Source organism: Limulus polyphemus, unplaced genomic scaffold (assembly GCF_000517525.1).
Source record: "Limulus polyphemus unplaced genomic scaffold, Limulus_polyphemus-2.1.2 Scaffold1902, whole genome shotgun sequence".
NCBI classification, from domain to species: Eukaryota; Metazoa; Arthropoda; class Merostomata; order Xiphosura; family Limulidae; genus Limulus; species Limulus polyphemus.
In genome coordinates, this window is record NW_013667512.1 from 4519 (window position 1) to 19997 (window position 15479).

The 15479-nt window shown below is 33.6% G+C and overlaps 1 long non-coding RNA gene across 1 annotated transcript in view; it reads right to left on the minus strand.

The window, feature by feature from the left end:
• LOC111087226 overlaps window positions 1–10732 on the minus strand; it is a 13220-nt gene extending 2488 nt beyond the window's left edge. The window contains exon 1 of the long non-coding RNA XR_002611941.1: window positions 10643–10732. This is a non-coding gene — a long non-coding RNA (uncharacterized LOC111087226). The remainder of the gene's footprint in view (window positions 1–10642) is intronic.
• Between the last annotated feature and the right edge of the window lie 4747 nt (window positions 10733–15479).

The following is a 15479-nucleotide window of genomic DNA, read 5'->3' on the forward strand; positions in this document are numbered from 1 at the left end:
TATCCGTTGTTTTTAATGTAAGTTCAATAAACTGTTTGAAATTGATATATAGTTCTCAATGGCAATTAAATCGTCACTATAGGATATATTCATAATTTTTGCAACGCTATTGACTATTTTCAACCTGAACGACATACTTTATTCGACATATGGGCTAATTTAGAACTGCTTATCCGAGGGCTGACAATCAGTCAGTAGCACTTGCTTGCCTGTGTGACTCCTCTTAACCGAATAGCAGAAAGAATTGACTGTCACAGTTATAATGCTCTCACAGCTGAAAGCGCGGAGTATATTCAATAGCATATGGTAACTCGAACCTTGGAGCGTTCGATACACGACCTGGAATACTAATCATTAGATCATGCATAGCCCCATAATTTGTACTGTAGTTAGAGCTCTTTAAAGATTATCTCATAGGAACAATTATATAAATTTACTATACTTTACTCTCTAGTTACCCATACTGATTTTTTCTTCTAATTATATTTTAAACAAGTGCTTCATGATGTGGTTTAAATAACAAAAAGCCCTTTCTTTGTGATTGTGAATCAAAGTAGTTTAATAGCTGCTAAAATCCAAACAACTATGAAGTCAAAGTATGTTATTTTAGTAAGGTTTTAATGCAGCCTTAAATAATTCAGCTTATAACGTTTCAGTATTATAATTAGTATCTGAACCATTTTTCATGACAGAGTTTGGCATCTACTATACAACTTAGTAACACTAACATTTCCTTATTTTCACAATTAAATAGTAATGAACCAAAGTCTTTTAATAATGAAACTGATTATTGTGAGAAAAAAATGGAACTTGATACTTTTTTCTTTAATTTAACGAAAAAATATTTTCAGATTTACAAAAAAAACTAAAAACACTTCATATTCTTTTTTTCACGAGTAAAAACGTCTGTAATTTTATATTCAGGTGAATGGAAGACAAATTCTTGGTGTATTGATTAAATAAATAATGTTTTTTGAGTTGTTGGTGTATTGACTAAATAAATAATGTTTTTTGAGTTGTTGGTGTATTGACTAAATAAATAATGTTTTTTGAGTTGTTGGTGTATTGACTAAATAAATAATGTTTTTTGAGTTGTTTGTTTTCTATTTTTATGAACTGAAGAATAACAAATTCTTAACTATAACTCCACTTGAAGTAATAATCATCGATACGTGTTGTAAGAGTAATCGAATTCTAAATCTTTTATAACAAATGTAACTTCATACTACTGCATAATTTCTTATGAAAATTCTCTATTTAGAAACTTCATATTCTGTTACAATATTGTAATATAACATATTAGTGACACAATTACATAATGTTCTTAAAATATTAAAATCGAATTTATATTAATTATTTATAACTTGTTGTCACTATAATAGCATAATAATAACTTTTAAAATGTGATAAAACTTCAACATTTTAGTATTCACATAAAAATTACCATTTGTTTTCTATTACTAAAACATTTTTTCCAAAACTTTTTCTCCCACAGGAAAGGTGTTCGTTACGTTAGCAATGATGGAGTCTATAGTTCCAGTGTTAGGAACAACTATCTTTTCTCAGCTGTACAATGCAACTGTCAGTATTTATCCAGGGATCACTTACCTAACTGCAAGCATTTTTATTATACTCCCCATCATCGTTTTCACGTAAATATAGTCAAATGTGTAATTTATTAGAGTCCGTGAGGTCTATATCTTTGTTTAAACTAACTTAAACGAATTTACCACGGCTTACTGCTGTGTGCCATTCCACTTTATTAAACATTTACATAAAGAAGGTTTTTGTTTTTTCATGCTTACCAATACTCTGAATTTTATAAAAAGATTTTAGTTATGGTATATAGTGATAATCTAATTACTTATATGTATAGGCATCCAAACTTACCCAGTTTCGATGAACATCAGTTTTGATGCATTAGGTTTGCAACAAACTAAATTTGAAACACCTATTTAAATGTGACAAATTTCCTATGATAAGAATAACAGTAATAATGAACAACGAATAAATCGATTTAGTATTTCAAGGAAGACTACAAGCGGTAAAATGGAGTCTAAGAACCACGTAATCAACCCAGTTTTTCTGTCATAAGTCAGTCCCCTCTGGTAACAAGTTTGTTTTCTATTTCGTACTCATTTTCTTATTTAATCATGTTTTATTAAACTTTGTTTACTTCTATTATATATCACTCCTATATTGAACTTATTGTAGTCCCTAGTGGCACACTTGTAAGTCTGAAGGCTTATAACGCAAAAACTGGGTTTCGTTACACATGGTGGGCACACCAAAAATAGTCCATTGTGTTTCGTTGTGCTTAACAACAAACAAACAAGCATATTGTTTTAATTCCATGACTAAATTCCTTTACCTTTCCATGGATACTATTATGATAATTACTCTATCTTTGTTTACAAAGTGCGCTTCATCAACATTTTGAACTTTATTACTTTCACGATGAATTTGTTGTTATTTGTGTAACCGTAAAATGCTCTCATTTCATTCGTATATTAGTTACATCTAACTTAATATACAATGCACTAAACTTTTATATATGTATATATACAAATATCCAAACTAGCTAAAAAGAATAATATTAAGTAAATACAAAATGACATGACATATTTCCGTACTTACCCATTCGTTGTCGTATCAAAATGATTTTGTATCCTCACAACATCTTTACAGTCCACCTCACCATGTCTGGTTATGTTCTGTCTGCGACCATATATTTTGACAATAGCCTGATAGCGTAATTTCCAATGCAAAAAGCTCATACTTAACGTTGTCGTGTTCAAAGCACATTCCTCCTCCTTCATGCTTTCCATAATTCATGTTATGTAGAATGACAACTATATTCCAGTGCCCGTTTCAACAGTTTGGTTGCATATAAAACCGTAGGTACCGCTCCCGCGATTTGACCGGTATTCTTTGTATGGAATAGCACTAATACATATTTCATTCTTCAGCTACTTGAAGTATGTATTAGTTGAGCAGATATTTCATGGAAGTAGCTTGTGTACTTTTGACTTGTATCACTTTTCCAGAGATCCTTCTTGATAATGTTGCATACTGTTGCCAGTAGCACGAGTACGACTTTTGCCCCTCAATTGTATGTTTATTTATTCTTACATACCACAAGGTGCTGCATTTTACTTAACATAGCTGGGGCAAGACTTGTTATAGGTCTGTTTCTGCCTTCAATTGATCCTATTTCTTTGTTTTCCAACGTCATTAAGTTCACAGGATATCCCTACATTGTAAACTCTAAATCTCCAATCTGAAGAAGGATGTTACTACCTATTCGAAAATGACCCCTTTTTGGGGGTTTCACATTACCTACGTAACACCAAGCAATGTCAAAATGTTGTTTTGATACATGCCGTTCCACTGCGATTTTATATCTGTTGTGATAGTCAGGGTGACCTACTTAGTTGCACATTCAAATTGTTTTAATGTAACGAACATAACCCTCTATATAAGTGAACTCTAAAAATCCATTTCGAAAAAATTCTGTATGTTATTTAGCATTTATAACTTAGTTCTTCATAAAATCACAACTTTCCTAAAGATATTTTTATTGTCTTAAATTCTTTGTTGCTCTTGTTTTCGCACAGTCTATCAAAAATAGCGTTTATTTAAAATTTCCTTTTATGAGAATATATTTAAAGTTTACTTTGAAGGGAAATTAAAAAGCTTCTAGCCTTCATTTACAAATGACGCATTTTGATATACTGTACAAATTTTACACTGTTATGTCAGAAAGTTACTCGTGAGTAGTAAAAGCATGTGTCTCTCTCTCAAACTCCTGGCAGTGGTGATCATGAAACATTACTAATAAGCATTAAACATCTGTGACACTTTTTATACTCTTGGCACTGTTGAGCATGAAAAACTCTCTCATGAGCAATAAAGGTGTGTATTTTACCCTTTTATACTCCAGATTTTGGTAAGTATTCGAAAGTAACTCAAATACCTCGCCTTTTAGCAGGAATTTGGGAATAAAGCACGAGATGTTCTTGTTTTGTGTAGAGAATTAAAAGGCAAACAGTATCAACAGTCTTAGAGAACCAAGCTGTAGGAGAATTATGAGCAGCTGCTTTTGGGGGGAAAAAAGTTAGAAGTTGCAAAAGTTAGACAAGTCTTAATAGGCTGTAGTCCGAAAGATTTAGGGAAGTTGATCTGTGGGATAAGAGGAGGCAGTCGAAGAGAGATTTTCATCGCACGATTCTGTGGAATTTGAATTTCTTTTCTAAAGGATAGGATAAATTGAACAATTAATATTCTAAGAATTGTCTGATATACATTTTATGTATAAACTTAACGGAAGTTGAGACACAGCCACGAATAGCAGAACTAATTCTACGCAACTATGAGATACGTTTACTAATTTTACTAAATATTTCAGAGGTATGAAATTGCCAAGTCAGTTTGTCGTCAAATATATTCCTAAATATTCAGCAGAGTTTGAAAATCAGTTTGTTGTTTCAAATGGATTCCTAAATATTCAGCAAATTTGGCAAGTTAACTTATTGTCAAATAGATTAATAAATATTGAATAGAGTTAGAATGTTATAAAGAGCTATCCTAAAGTTAGGTTTAACTTTTTTCAGAGCATCAAAATGTTTAAGCTTCTATGAAAAACTATAGATTGTGTGTTATTTGGGATAACTCCGCAGCGAGACAACCAACATATTATTTTATTTAGAGCAGTTTGAATTATATTGGCTATTATGATACAGTTATGAGAAGTGCCTGAGACGGCGATATCATTGGCACAATGAGGTTTTTTTTTGTTTTTTTTAGAGCAAAGCCACATTGGAATCGAACTCAGGGTTTTACGTTGTAAGTCCGTTGTCATACCTCTGTACCACTGGGGACTAATGATGATTATTAATAAAAAAAAAGTGTAAGGAAATGAATGTCATATGCAAAAATTATGTGTAGAAGTGGACTAAGGTATATAACCTTGGGGAGTACTAACTTTAAGGAGAAACCTTTGTGAGAAAGTATTGTTCATCCTAACTTTGGATTGACCACATAGAAAACTTGAGGTAGAGAGAAAGAATGGAGCAGGAAGATTAAGCTTGGATAACTTTAAAACGTAGGCCATTACGCCACACAGAGTCAAATGTTTTTTACCGTGTAAGAAAAGAGCAATCTTGACATGATTGTGGTTAAAGCCTTGAACAATTATCTCTGTTAAAAGTACAAAGAAATCCGAAAGGCCTTTTGAATGTTAGAAAGAAAATGACTTTTTACTAAATTTGTATAAAGTCAGTTTAAGACTTATGGGTATACCGTAATAGCGGAGAAGATAGCCAAAACAATTTTGCATTCTGCGATAAAAGCATCAAACTTGGTACATTTCAACCATATGTCGAGATGCATATTTTCAGACTGAAAAACATTAGAAACTCTCCCATGTGTGAGGCTGAGAAACAGTTAGGGAAATGACATAATTGTATGACTTGCTATCGACCACCAGCAACAGAGGTGACTCAATCCTTTGATCAAAGTGCAAGAGAGGGAATGAAAAATGTATTTATACTATTTTGTGATCTTCTAAAGACAGTACTAGAACCAAAAATATATTTCCTCTGTATTTCTGGAAAAATTATTTTATTTACACCAATTACTACTAGTAGTTGCTTAGCAGAAAGAGGCAGAAACGTAAAATCATACATCACCAAGTAATTATTTCACGAGTCATCAGAAATTAGTCTAAATGAGTCTTTCAGTGATTATTTTGTACTTGCTGTAGCTGTATAACTTGATTCGGGGTATAGTACGCTATGCAATGTACTGCGTAAGTATGTATTTTACTTCTGAGTATAGAAAATTCACACCATAGTTCATATACAGTACTATTTCTTGTGATGTGAAGGCCATCATATTCAGTTCTGTGAACACTCTCCTTCACATGAGCAAAGGCCAATGCATTGGAGAACAGCTCTTTTATATTTGCATAGGCTGCGGCATCCCTTTTTTGCAGCCACAGCAAAGGAGCCCATACAGCCCGTCTTCATTCTTCATCCATCTCCAGGTGCTGGGTTCTGTGTCTGGCCCCACACGTACCCACCTTGGTAGGCAGCTCGCTTGACATGTTGCCCAAGTGTTGCATATGTAGGCGGAATTGCTGCTGGTGATCTCTTCTTTGGGAACAACCTTTTTCTGGCTTCATTGACATCAGTACGCGTGCTTGCACAGTCGTACATGAATATAACAAATCTCTCTAAGCGGAGGCTAGAATAAGCAAGGCGTCAATAAGCTCAGGCAAGGCATTCCATGTTACCCAAGCGGTTTTCTTCACATGCCCAACAAACGTTGACACAGTGTCACTTGTAATGATATTTGCATTCAAAAGCAATCATGTCTCCCTTTAACGAGTTGACCCAGAAGTTTTGTGTCTTCGATGAGAGTTGCACTCATATGCACACGCCTGTCCAGCTCAAAGTTCTTCAGAACCACCTGGATGTCCACAGGAAAAAGACAAATTCACACCAGCTTCAGAAATAATTGATGACCTTGATCTGATGCATTTACAGATACCTGCTGCATGTTTACTTCCCCAGGCACTGCCTTGTAGTTGACTCTTTTCTGTCCTATTCGGTATGGTTTTTGTTAAATTGTAGTCTGCATGTTTCATACCACTTGACAATGTTGGCTGAAAGACGCTCTTCAACATCGTGAATCTCATCTATCCTTGCCCTCTGAAAGGTTCTTGGTAGCACTCCTAGATCATGGAACCTGATTAGGTGTTTAGCCAGTAACTTGTATCCAGTTAGTTTGTCTGGTTGTTTTGATTGACAAGAGCACTGGGGAGGCTCGTTTGTGTCTTCCTGACAAATTATGCATAGTTCCCAGTTTGTTGGAGATGGGTTACTTTGTGATATGGATGGCTGTGCTACCTTCACAAGCTTGAATGTCTTTGACATTATTAAGTGCATTTATACGATGACGAGGAACCCACTTTGAGACTAATATTGGTTGGAGACGGCTTGAATGGGTAATGAAGAAAAACTTATATTAAAGTTTTTTTTCATTACCCATTCAAGCCGTCTCCAACCATTATAAGTGCATTTATTGTCCACCACTGCTATAATATCTGCTGTTATTCTATATCTACACTTTACACTCTACCACCAGGTATAGCTGTACGTTAATCTTCATCCTGAAATATAATATAAGAAATGTTGTTTTTTTGTCTAGAAATATAAAATTAACCAATAAACATTAATACAAGCACTATTATATCGACTGTGATGATCAAATGCATATACATGCATATAAATGCATGGACTTCTATAATAATAATAATCTTAAACGATACACACATTGACTGTAATTATTATTATATCATGGAGCTGGTTAATTATTTTATGTGCAGTGGGAAGCCAATATATGTTACGTATATTATGTACATCAATATCAATTGAATTTTGGACACTGGTACATATAACATTACGTAATGATAAGCTGTTTAAACCAGTGTGCTCGTTTGCTTGCTTACGCAGTGGCAGGAACTATATGATACACAAGCAAGACATTTATTATATATAAACTTGAACAAATGATGAATCGTCAAAATAAGTCGGCAGATTATCTAAAACAGAGAAAAGTATGTGACCTAACTTATGCTAATAAAATTGCTTTGCACATAATTTACCAAATGGAGCAGTTTAATGGAGTAAAGCATATGAGAATTACATTTATATATTTTAAAACATAGCTCACAGGCTCCGAGCAGCCAATTTATATGGTGACCACTTTGAACTCCTGAAAACTTTAGACACAGATGTAATTTCAAGAGTCTCCCATTCTTAAATAATTAGATATATATTGCTCTAGTTGCCCACCAGATTTTGTGCTTTTATCACCAAAGCACAACTGTAACAAAATATTAATTAAGCAGCTGCACTATAATAATTTATGTTTTCAAGATGCTTTGAGAGATAGGGTAAACAATATAGAAAAATGAAAAACTAAATCAAATACCGTCTCCCCCAAGCGAATTATTTCTAATACTATTTTCCCTAAGGGATTTGCTTCTAATACCGTCTTCCCGCCAGGGGAATTATTTCCAATATTATTTTCGCCAGGGGAATTGTCTCTAATACCGTCTTCCTCAAGGGAATTGTTTCTAATGCCATCTTCCCCAGGGGAATTGTTTCTAATACGTCTTCCTCAAGGGAATTGTTTCTAATGCCATCTTCCCCAGGGGAATTGTCTCCAATACTGTCTTCCTCAAGGGAATTGTTTCTAATGCCATCTTCCCCAGAGGAATTGTCTCTAATACCGTCTTCCTCAAGGGAATTGTTTCTAATGTCATCTTCCCCAGGGGAATTGTCTCTAATATCGTCTTCCTCAAGGGAATTGTTTCTAATGCCATCTTCCCCAGGGGAATTGTCTCTAATACCATCTTCCTCAAGGGAATTGTTTCTAATGCCATCTTCCCCAGAGGAATTGTCTCTAATACCGTCTTCCTCAAGGGAATTGTTTCTAATGTCATCTTCCGCAGGGGAATTGTCTCTAATATCGTCTTCCTCAAGGGAATTGTTTCTAATGCCATCTTCCCCAGGGGAATTGTCTCTAATACCGTCTTCCTCAAGGGAATTGTTTCTAATGCCATCTTCCCCAGAGGAATTGTTTCTAATACCATCTTCCTCACGGGAATTGTTTTTAATATAGTCTTTGTCAGAAGAATTAATTCTAATATGTCTTCCCCAGGGGTGTTATTTCTAATACCTTTATCCCCACGGGATTGTTTTTCAGTATAGCCGAAATAATGCTTTGATTATAGGTTTATCAGTAGAATTAGAAACGTTTTTTATTATAAAATCGGAAGGTTTGAAGACTTTTAGCTTCAGTGATATAATAAGAGCAGCATTATAAATTACCAGAGGTGTACAAACTAGTTTTTATGTTTGATAAAACTTTATCAATGTTATCCTTAAAGGATTCCCAGTCTGCTTGGGAATATGACAGACTGTGAGGCCAGAATGGGATTTGAGGATTATAGGTTGTAGCGTTATTGAATATAGTGAACGAGATCGGACCGTGGTCGCTTCCAATATTATCGTGAGCTGTGAAATTTCAGGAGAAAGGTACAAAAAGGTGAAAAAAAGATAACTAAATCAAAGCTGTCTTGAAAACCATATCAGTAAGTGTGTGGGAATGCTGTTCTTAAAAACAATTAAATTACTTGATTCAATAAAAGATTGCAAAATCTTTTCATTAGCATTCGGTGTGTCACAATAAAAGTCTTTAAATATTGCATAATCACAATTGTAGGGTTACAGTTTGTGTTCTTAACGGTCTATTTCTTTGTCGAAAGCTCCATTTTACCCTTGGTGGTGGTCTCTTTTGCAATAATGATTGGTTTATGCGCATTTATTTCTAATAATTACCTAAAGATACGTTTTATCAACATTACAAATTAAATAAAATTTTATAACTGCAAAAAGCATTAAATAGATTTGCTTTAAATGCTAAAAACACGCTAACTAACTAAACTTAGTACAATCTTAAGTTCTAAAATCTAATGCTTCGATTCAAACAGTTATTATTTTCTAACTGAAGTTGCAGAAATTTTAGTTTCCCATTTACTTTTTAAAAAAACAAAAGTCTCAAAAAAGAAAATAAAGAAATGGTATTTATGAAATTAACAAGAATCTTTCGCTCTCCCAGTAAGTATAAAACGAAAATATATATTGATAAGATCAGGTGTTAATATTAATAATAATAACACGTTTATTGACGTCTGAGGCTAAAGAAGTCAAGATTGAAAAAAAAAATCTCTACCCATTCAATTATTAATTAAAATTAAGAAGGTAGTTTGTTCACATCTAAATGTGAAATGTATTATACCATCAAGTGGCTGTAGCGCTAAATAAAAGTTTGCTAGATTTTTACCTAATTTGTTTTATTTAATTTTTCACTATAAGATTAGATCTTTAGTTTCGTAACATCAAAGTACCATTCTTTTGTCTTCAGTTTATTTCTTGGTCATACTGTTTCGTTTAATATGCATTATTTACTAAAAAAAAAAAAACAAGCAGTCATTCATCTGATAAGGCCTCATGGCAGCAAAAGTAAAGTATTTGTCTAAATTATAAAATTAAAATAGTTTTTAAAACAAAGCAACGTTATCAAACGAAAGTAGCCTTACCCAAAGTTACTTCCCTTCTTTCTTTTTTTAGGTGGTGCTTATTACTTGATAAGAAAACTAACCAAAGATATGAAAGATTTCAAACTGAAGTAAAATTGGGAGAAGAAGAACCTCTCATTCAGCAAGAATAAAAGTTGTCGCTACCTTAAAAAACACTTAATTTCAATACTCTGAAGGTTATAAAGCATAATTATAATTATATTGTTTTTCTTCTACACTTTTATCATACATTGAACTTTTATTCGTATTAAACAGAATTTTTTGTTGTCAGGGCCAGTCCTAGAGTACAGGGGGCCCGCGTGCAAGAATTAATGGTGGGTTCCCTACTACAATGTGCATGAAATTATATATATACATGAGAGAGAGGGAGCTTGGAGACAAAAAATTTTAGTAATGACCTACCCAGTTTTCAAAAATAAAAAAAAATTAAAGTAGATTTAATAATAACAATGAAATAGAAAATGTACTTACAAACTTATAGTTCAAGTGAAATTGCCCCCCAGTGGCACAGCGGTATGTCTAGAATCCGGGTTTCGATACCCGTGGCGGGCAGAGCACAGATAGCTCATTGTGTAGTTTTGTGCTTAATTACAAACAATCAAGTGAAATTAAATTTTATTGCACTACCACTGGCCAACCCTTCTATGAGGTTTCTGAAATTGAAGTGTCTTGCTTCCTCTTTCTCAATTGGCAAGACAACCAAGGAGTGAGACGGTCTTGACTCATTGTTGATCGCAGATATGATTATATTAATTTCGGTTTACTGAAAGAGCGTTAAGCACTGGCCACTGTGTTGAGAGAGCTAATAACAAGTGAAATGAACTAAACAGGGCCTCATTTGATTGAGATTTGTGGCCCCCTTCGTTCCGGGCCCTGGGTGCCACGCACTCGCTGCACCCTCCTAAAAGCCAGCCCTGGTTGTTGTGTAACTCGTCCAATTAATAATTTTAGGGTTAAACAAGAAAATCATTGATTACATAGCTGTGATACTATAAACAATATATTTTTCTGTTAACTGTAATTTTTATTTTAGTAAATTACTTTAGCTAGTTAACATTTCTGCCGTGAACATAAGTATATGGATCAATATATATGAACTGGTGTGAATCCAGTTGTTGTTGGTTTTTGTTGTTGTTTTTGTTCTGTGTGAATAAACAGCTAAATTTTCATTGACATTTGAACACTTGTTAGATCATTGCAAGCTTATAAAAATCGTCAACATATATTTAGTATTATGATTCATTTTAGTACATAAGCACAAAAACAAACATTGTCACACGAAAGCCAATTGACAAATGACAATTTCTACTGTTACAACGAATATTTAGGATAAGTATGTTGAATAATAGGAAAAATATCATCAGCCTAATTTTACTATGGTAAGTAGACAATTCACTATGTGGACTCTCCTTTTTGTTACTTTTTTTTCAGTTTTCACACTAACAAGTTAAAATACAGAATTTATGACACTAAGAAATCATGCAGGGTCAAAAACTGAATAAACCACGAAAGTTCGGTTACTTTCGGAAAAACAAACGTCTTTCTCTAGGACCGAGTGAGATCCAATAGTTAGTGTGCGAGACTGAGAGCTTGAGGTTCAGTGGCTCCCACCTCATTACCGTCAAAAACAAAAAATGTGCTCTACACGCTGAGGCCATGGGTGCATCATAAGAGTAATGGACAAATCCCACTATTCGGTCTGACAAGAGTAGCCCAAGAGTTAGCAGTAAGTAGTGTTGTTGGCCATATTACCACCCTATGACTTTGAAGCACATACCACTACCACATAACATTGAAGAACATACCACCTCGTGGTAACTAGTTTTTAAAGTCATATAATGAAAATAAATTGCCTAACTGAAATTCTCGATTATGATTCAGTTGCATCTTTCAGTATGTTCTTTTTTTTAAAATTCACGCGTATTCTAAATACAGTTATTATCCAGTTTTTGATCTTCTAAGTCATTTGACTAACTTCTACTTGCTTCCATCGTAATTCTGGTTGCGTACTTTTTTGTTGAATTCCATCTGTTTTCATTTTAATTTTGATTGAGAAAGTAAAATCGTACTCTTTCCATCTCTAAGTACGTAGTCAGAGGACCTAGCTGAATACGAACAATATTGTTACGACAGCGGAATTCACATGACGTGCGTGATGAGTTTCTCGAATGATCGGGGAAGTCCGAATGTGTTCGAGATGCCCTCTTCGTTAGTATATAAGCCTGGCAGAGAAGGCCAGCGGGGGAATAAAGTATGTGTTTTGCACTCGTCGAGAGCGAAGTTATCGAGATTGTGAATCGCTGATAAGCTTAAAGTGACGAGAAACGTACTGATTGTGGAACTACTGTGTACTAAAAGTTTGTATCAAGGAAGAAGTAACTGATTTAATCAAGAAAGGACTTGTATCGCTGAAGATCCTGGGATTGAATTTCTACCAGAAACAAACAAACAAGCACATACATAACAATATGGTGCCAAAAATTTCATATCAACTTCTATTTATGTGAAAAAACTACAGGATATTATCTGATACCCACCAAATAAGATAACCCACCAAAATTAAATATTTGCAATAAGTCTAATTTAACCATTTTGACCCTAAATTGGCAAGTCTTTAGTTTTACTAGTTGATCATCTATTTATTAACAAGCCAAACCTACAAGCATATTTATTTCTTTAGTATTAAATAATATACTATTAAAATCAACAAGATAATTTCCTAGTTTTTCTGAAAAAAATATAACACCAAAAAGTTAGGCTTTGTTGTTTTTGTTTAGCTATAAGCTGCACAATGTTCACAATGTCTGTGCTTTGTCCATCATGGGGAATCGAACCTCGTATTTATCATTCTAAGTCTATAAATTTTCTTCTAACTCGCCGGGGGCAAAGAGGGATGAACAATTTGTTCATGCCTAACTATTAAGGTTGATAATACTTCATAAGAACAATGTAACACGTTTTGTGTTGCCCTTGTAGCTATTTCATCCATCGTCAATCAAACTCAATCTGTCGTGTGTGAATAAGCTTTATTGTCCGACATACCAATTCCCATAATAATTAGCATCTGCAAAAGATGTCGATATTCATCTTAGACCAGTGTTTCTCAACTAGGGTTCTGCAGAACCCTCGGGTTCCTCGACAGACATTAATGGGTTCTGCGAGATATTGTGGTTCAACGAAATGCAAGAGCTCCACATATTCTAATGCACAACTACATACTAGTCACATAATTGCAATCCGACTACATCATATTTCTTTATTAGTATAGCAGGCTTCACAATGACACAACATAACAACAATTCACTGCACTGTTTCAAATTGGTGAGCGAGACTAAGTATTTCAGGTTTTATGTATGGGCCAAATTCTTTACAGTAGGTGTCTGTAACTTGTTGGTGATAAATCTCAACAATAAACAAACAGCACACAGTACACCTGTTTTGAAATAATATATTAAAATAAGTCAAACATATACACAAATGTTCGTTACACTGTTGGTTATCACAGTTGTATTCAGAGCTTTAAATAATTGTCTTTTTTTTTTTTCGTCGAAGTCCACGTAAGCTGGTTCAATTACTTTAGAACACAATTTGACAAAACGAATTATTCTACTCTGCTCTGTTATTACAATGCAAGCTGTGATACTTTCACTTTACAAATCGCCACTATACTCTCTTTATTGCTAAACTCACAATCAAGCAGTCTATATCTAACTATCTATCTATACCTAAATATATATCATTAATTAACTAACTTGAACAACATCGTGGACGCGTATTTATAGCCTGATACAGGCCTAGAATGTTTCACAAACTACGAGATATTAAAACAACAAGAAAACTTAGAATGTTCTAGTAACATCATGCAATAATACAACAAACGTCAATTCACAACAATTGAACAACAAAATGTATGATTCATTCATAGTTACGTAAAAACACTTGCGATAAACTACCGCTTCTAAAAATAACTAAATTTAACACCCGCACTATATTTAAATCATCTAAATTATAACATTCACGTTAAACTTAAACAGACCTGTATATCTAACAAGGTAAATACAAGGTGCTGGAGTCATGTAAACTATTATTATTTGAGATAGCACGCTTTTCTTTATGTGTATGTGTGCTCGAGTTATTGGCTTGAGACGTTTTTCATGCTTTGGATGTATGTGAGTCAGTATGTAGTTACATTAAACATACGTACTCTGTTTGGAATTATAGATATAGTATTGTAATAATGTGGTAAACTTAACCACAATGTATTTTTAAATCAGAAAGATCTCTTTCGTAACAAAAGTCTTTATTTGAAAATGAAAATGTTGCTTCATGTCAGCCTTAGGTGTGGTTTGGGAGCATGCACGAGTTTTTTTTTTCGGTTTCCATGTAGTATATTGAAAACTCACTTCTTTCTTTGATACATTGTGTCCTTTGACTCTTCATCATTTAACATCTTACTTTATGAACGCCCTTTTTTCAGAAACATGTGACATATCTTCTAGCCTCAAACAAACAGATATCTAAGTACTAAGCTTGTACTTATGGTACCACAGATCACACTTGCGAGTTCACACCACAGCATTAGCATGATACAAGGCAGTCATGTGAAGTATGATTAACACTTTATGTTCAGATATGTCGCATAATTTTCCTTGTAGTTTTCAGTGTATAAAACAACTCAAATCAGGTTAAGATCAACGTTACACAAGTTAATATATATATATATATATATATCTTATATAAATGTATATTTATACACTAACATATTCGATATTACACAATTTCTTGAGAAAGTTCCCAAGATGTAATTAACAAAAATCATTCTATAAAGGAAAATAAACTCACATCCAAATGTTATAAGCAATATTTTTAATAGTTTAATTTAGATGTTCGCTAAAATGACTTTCTAATCATGATGATGTAATATCTAGAAAGCTCGTTATCATGTAATAAGCGAGAAGATTCGCGAAACATGTGTCAGGGATGTTCACAGAGGGGTGGCACAAGATTCTGCCTTCCTACTTTAATGACCCAAAAGTGTCATTTTTCTCAGTCATAAAAAAAAGTATACACAACTACAAAAAGACACGCCTGATTCCACATCTTCCTTAATTTGAGTTAGGAAAACACATTTCAGCTTTATTCACCACTTAAAACTTTTTAAACACTGACACAAATTCTCAACTCTTTTCGACAGTACAAAGGATAAATGATACTTGGTGGTAATAAGCGTTTATTTTTCTTTATTTTTTAAGGCCATATAGGTAATAAATGTGTTAAAATATTTAAAAAATATTTATTAATTAACATT